At 44.6% G+C, this 6,444-nt stretch overlaps 1 long non-coding RNA gene across 1 annotated transcript; it reads right to left on the bottom strand.

The window, feature by feature from the left end:
* Positions 1–510: 510 nt before the first annotated feature.
* LOC124658102 lies at positions 511–2,117 on the bottom strand. The gene is made up of 3 exons (XR_006989011.1): positions 1,700–2,117; positions 1,199–1,338; positions 511–1,102 (listed from the first exon to the last, which is right to left on the bottom strand). It is a non-coding gene; the product is annotated as an uncharacterized LOC124658102 (long non-coding RNA).
* Between the last annotated feature and the right edge of the window lie 4,327 nt (positions 2,118–6,444).

A 6,444-nucleotide genomic window follows, 5' to 3' on the forward strand; every position in this document is an offset into this window, starting at 1 on the left:
ATGCAACACCCTTTTTAGTCAATTCATTCAAAGGTGCATCAATAGTACTAAATATGGGAAGAAAACGTCTATAAAACCCAACAAGACCATGAAAACTTCTCACCTGACTCACATTCATGGGACTAGGACAATTTTGAATTGCTTCAATCTTAGATGAATCTACTTTTACTCCATGCTTAGAGACAACATAACCCAGAAATATGACCTTATCTTTGCAAAATATGCACTTCTCAAGATTACCATAGAGTTTATTATCACGCAACACTTGCAAAACATGTCGAATATGCATAGTATGATCAGATTCATTGCAGCTGTAAATTAATATGTCATCAAAGTGCATAACCACAAACTTGCCAATAAAATCACGCAAAACATAGTTCATTAGTCTCATGAAAATACTAGGTGCATTAGTTAAACCAAAAGACATCACTAACCACTCATATAAATCAAACTAGGAAGCAATAGCGCGGCGGCACGCCGCGCCCGTAGAGTGGTTGTGATGTGGAAGAATAAAATATGGTACTGTATTATTAAAGAAAACTTGAAATATAAGAGGTAACAATGTCCCACAAACCATCTGTAGTTCAAAAGTAAAAAAAAAAAACACCAGTTATAGCATTTTTAGATCGATTACAGATTGTAACATAAGTGCCCACGCAGGAGCATGCCAAGACACCCAGGCAAAACCATTACAGAACTCAAACTTCTCAGCCCAGAAAACTGACGCGGAAGCAAACTACAGGATATAAGTAGAGGTGTAATCAAACATCAATTGTTCAGACACCACCATCCGAAAGTAGATTCCCAGTGAAGCAGAGCACCTTCTCTACCTCAGAGCCAAATATCTAGAGCGTGCCGACTCCATTCTGAGTGGGGCAATACAGCAGGCAAATAGGGAGATGGGAATAATCACCAATGGTTCTTGAAGAGATGAGACAAAGTACATTTATACCCACAACTGATTTCAGCTATTTCAGAATATATACATGCAGTTTTGAAGACTATTTCGGCCTATATGTATCCTGAGCCAGACTGATAGAATTTGACACCTTTGTCTACTGAAGTAATAGATGCAAGAACGACATGTCGACACATGTAAACGCTGGGTACATGAGAATTATTAAGGGAGCGAGTTCATAATTATGACTTGGGCATCCATTTGTGTACTTAAATACTATAGGGCAACAAAGATACATACCTGATTTATTATTTTGGGCACATAGGTCTTCGGTATTGCATATTTTGAGGCTTGACTGGGCATAATTTTGTTGTCGTCAAACCTGAGGCTTGACTGAATGCCTCTTGTCGTTTTATTTTCGGGTCAGGGCTCTCATTGCCCTGAAAAAAGGTAAAAGATATTAATTAAATTACATTATGTCGATTGTGAATAACTAAGGAGTAGACGATGGAGAAATTAGGGTGGGCGTTTTAGTTAGCAAAAGCGTTAAATCAATACAGATGTGCAAAAACACAGCTATGCACAAGCAAACAGAACAAATCATGCTCCGTATCTACAGGTAACAATCATACTCTTGTCAATTGTCATGGCAACCAATATAAAAGAACAGAAAACGAAAGCTTATAAGTCTAAACTGGTACGGCATACACCGACACAGATGTTTCGAGCCTCCAGCTCTAAGAATAGGAGTTCATAAACTACATGAAATCTTCAGCTAGCTCTTCCAGATAGGGAATTGACCATCTCAAAGCTTCTTCCGTCCTTGTAAGAATTGGATCTGCCATAGAAAGTGATCTAAGAAAATCAACTTCAGGTTCCTCTCCCCCTGATTAAGTTCAGAACACCTGCTTGCAGAACTTTATTCAGATATCTAAGCAGTAAACATGAATTTTTTGCTCTGGAATGGTACCATAGAGTTAACATAAGTCCTACAATAGTATTCTTATATCATCATGTAGCATATAACATAGTAATGTAATTTGATTGCCCTTACAAATGCCACAGTATGCTAAAAGAATGGTGACGTGTATCACTACGGAAATTATTTCAGAACAATGCCTCTATGCTCCTAACGTTTTTGTGCAAAAAATTATTATGCCGTGATTTCATCTGCTACTTCTTAGACCAAAATAATAATTTATTTTTCTATAAAATTTTCAATTCCAATGATTCGGCCAAGATTGTTTGCTTCAAGTGAAAAGTTGAAGGGCACCATGTTAGATCATGCCCATTGAAGAAGAAGAAGCACTTAAGTGAGAAACAGCAAGGGAAACGGCCACAAGGTCAAAGTCAAGCTCAAGCTCGACCTCAAGTTGAAGATAGGCCACTTCCGAAGAAGAATCAAGATATTGTTCCCCAAGAGAAGAAATCAATAAAGAAAAAGGGGAACACTTGCTACTTATGTCGTAAGAAGGGGCACTTTGCCTCTTCTTGCTTAGGTGGTACCTTATCTAACCCTATAATTGTTGATGATGATTATTCTCTAGGGAAGGATAAGGATGGCAATGTGTTTGCCAAGTTTGTTGAAACTCAAAGTGGTTTCAAGAAAAGCACCATTTGGGTTGCCAAGCCTATTGTGACTAACCTCTTAGGACCCAACTTGGTTGGGGACCAACAATCTCAAACTTGATCAATAGGTACAATTGGAGGTCATTGGAGACTTGGCTACTTCATGAAGAATTAAGGGATCTTCATATATTATATCTTGACCAAGCCAAGTCATATGGATCATCATCTATACCTTATATCCAATGTTCCTCCTTGCGGTAACTGATGACGCGTAAAGCACACGCCCGTTGGGAACCCCAAGTGGAAGGTGTGATGCGTACAGCAGCAAGTTTCTCTCAGTAAGAAACCAAGGTTTATCGAACAAGTAGGAGTCAAGAAGCACGTTGAAGGTTGATGGCGGCGGAGTGTAGTGCAGCGCAACACCAGGGATTCCGGCGCCAACGTGGAACCTGCACAACACAATCACAGAACTTTGCCCCAACGTAACAGCGAGGTTGTCAATCTCACCGGCTTGCTGTAAACAAAGGATTAGATGTATAGTGTGGATGATGATAGTTGTTCGATAACCACACGGTGCACACACTAGTCACCTTTACACCATGCAGGAGGAATAGACTACTTTAATAACATCACTAGAGTAGCACATAGATGAATTGTGATACAAAACACATTGCAATCATAAAGAGATATAAATAAGCACTTCACTACGCCATTCATAACAGTGACTAAGTATTCTGTGAAATATAGCCTAAGAGACCCACACGGTGCACACACTAGTCACCTTTACACACGTGGGACAAGGAGTCTCCGGAGATCACATAAGTAAAACCCACTTGACTAGCATAATTGAAAGTATAGAGATGGTAAACCTAGAGGGGGGTGAATAGGTTTCTACAGATTTTAATTCTTTCTTTGCAATATTAGGCTTTGCGGAATATAAAGGTGAGCCTAATGCAAACTAGGTGAAGCAACCTATATGAGGATACAACTAACTCAAGCACGAAGGCTCTCACGAGCAGTTAAATCACAAGTAAGGAGTTCGGTTAGAGATAACCGATAGCACGCGGAGACGAGGATGTATTCCCGTGTTCCCTTGCTTTGCAACAAGGTACGTCACGTTTGGAGGAGTGGAGGTCCCACGAAGGATTCCCCGTGCCACGAAGGCTCACCCTATTCTCCGGAGCCTATTCCACGAAGGAATAGCTCACTCACTTGTGGTAGACTTTGAGGTAGCCTCCAAACCTTCACAATCTTGCCCGGAGCAAATCCACGGCCGGATGCTTCCGGACTCCTCTTGCCCACCTAGGGTTTCCAAGGAACCCTAGGAAGCAAGCTTCTCAATGAATACAAGGGGGAATGAGATTTGGCTTGGTAGAACGGTAGATCGTGTCCTCCTCTAATGATTCCCGGAGGGATTTGAGTTTGGGTGGAGGAGGAGGGAGATCCGAGGCTTTTGGTGTTTCTAGCAATGGAGTAAAGAGAGAGAGCTCAAGAACAGCTTATAGTATGTTGCCTAACCCTTCCAAGGTAGAAGAAGGGGTATTTATAGTGTTCTTCAAAATCTGGCCGTTGCCACTTGCCACCTCAGCATTCTTCCCGAAAAACCCGGTCAGACCGGACCACAGACCGGACAGCCCGGTCGTGAGGCCGGTCGGACCGGACTCGGTGACCGGAGCTCCTTTGCGTCGTCTCGGCGCTTCTCCGGTTGGTGGCCGGTTGCTGCCCGGTTTCCGACCGGTCGACCGGACGGAGTGCCGGACCCGCCGGTCAGGAGCCCGGTCGACCGGTCGCAAACCGGACCTGCTGGTTCCTCCTTTGGAGCCCGGTTTCCGACCGGTCGACCGGCCAGCACGCCGGACTGGCCGGTTGCTTGGCCCGGTTGGACCGGGCTGGTGACCGGATTTCTCCCTGTAACCCCTTTTGATTGTTGTTGAAATGGGGGTCTCCTTTAGCCTTCTTGTTCCTTTGATACACCATTTACGCCTCATTGCCTAATACCCGAGATTATCCTTATAAACATATTAGGCCAAATACTTTAGCACGGTGTCATCGTTACCAAAATAATGGATAAGGGTGAAATACCCTTACAATCTCCCCCTTTTTGGTATACGATGACAAACCGAGCTAGAGTCACAAATAGATATTATGATAAGCTCTAAACCTTGATTCCATATAAGATATTACGAAAGCTCCCCCATAATGTGTGCACTTGGAGAATTTGCGTTTGAATGCAAAGTGCACCATTTGTGAAACATGAGAAGCTCCCCCAATATCTTTAGGAAACAAGCATGGTATGGAGATGTGCATATCAAGATATATAAGCATAGCACACATAAACATCCTAACATAGAGTAGCACACATAATAGTCGTCCATACACATCCATACATGAATTATTGGAAATAGCAAATGGTTCTTGAAAAACTCAAAGTAAACAAGCACAAGCCATATAAAATCCAAATAAGGCAACTCCCATGGCTTGTGGCACTCAAAGAACCCCGTGGTCCTAGACTCTACTCTCTTCTCCCCTTTGGCATCGGAACACAAAAAGGCGAAGAAAAGAGGAGAGATGCTATCGCACCCATCAGTAGTGACCAAACCCAAGCGAGGAGGAGCTCTCGCGTGCATGATCATCATCCGCATCATCATCACCCGCATCATCATCACCCGCATCATCATCAGCATCATCAGCAGTAGGAGTGGGAGCACGAGCAGTCCTAGTAGGAAGAGCACCATGAGCATATACAGAGAAGTCGAAGTTCTGGAGCATCTCATCGGTAAGAAGAGGCATCTCCCACTGAGGAGCTACCACAGGCTCCATCTCAGCTCCAGGAGGAGGAACAGGGTGGTTCCTTGAGGCCATGAATTCATTCTGGCGCCTCCGTGTCTCCTGGGTCATAGAAAGGGTCTGATGTGCAACATCATTGCTGTTCTTGCACATTTGGAACATGCATGTGAAGAATCGAGCGGCCCCATGCTGGGAGCGCCGAGAGTGACTAGAGCTAGCATCATGATCATGGTGTGCCTTGGAACGGCGCTCAGTGGTGGGCATCATGGAGGGAACGTCTGGACGAGTGGACTCCCGAAGGGGAAACCTGAATGGTTCCATGATGACACTTTCACCAACAGTGTTCCGAGGAGCGGGAACAATGTAGTTGATGAGCCGCTGAACATACTGGGCATAATTGGGAGTCATGCGGTCCATAATTGCTCTCCTCGGTTCACGGTAGATAAGATCACAGCCATCAATCTTCCTTACCCTGTCGGGATGACAATAGTACATCAAGTTGAGGTGATAGTTCCGGACTTCACCGTGGTCGCCGAGACTTGGCGATGAGGTTCTCACGGAACAGCTTGGCAAGTACCCAGATAGGAGTAGTACATCCCAGAGATAGTGGGAGGTCCAGGCGTAGGGTTCGCAGGATAGCAGAAAGAGATGTCACCCCTAGTAAGCCTGGACCGTGAATGGATCATGTACCCTGGATTACTGTCATCACCACACCCCATGGCTGCACGGAACTGAGAGTAGGAGCATGAGTACTTCGACTTGCCGGTCATCCATGTGAGGGTGCGGTCCTCATCATCATGGAAGAAGACGGTGCAGTGAAACTGGCGGACAAGGAGGGGACAAAAGGTAGGATCATCTTGGGTATCATCAGGCTTGAGGCACACGAGGTCATACAATCCCAGACTCTTCAAGGTTTGAACCACAAAACGGTACTTGGTGGCTTCATGCAGGGCAAGCTCGTCACGATTGATGAACTTGGGTGGTACAATATTACCATGCTTCATATACTCATGAGAATCATAGAAACCCTCCCAGAGGGCTGCCTGAGTGTTGGTCCGAAGGCCTTGTCCGTACGATTGTAAGTTGGCTTCTCAAAGCGATACGGATTCACTGTCCTCCATTCCTGCCACTCAAGACGGTTTGCAGCCCCAACATTGATGGTTGGCACTACCTCATCATCCTCGTGAGCA

This window comes from Lolium rigidum, chromosome 5 (assembly GCF_022539505.1).
Source record: "Lolium rigidum isolate FL_2022 chromosome 5, APGP_CSIRO_Lrig_0.1, whole genome shotgun sequence".
NCBI lineage: Eukaryota > Viridiplantae > Streptophyta > Magnoliopsida > Poales > Poaceae > Lolium > Lolium rigidum.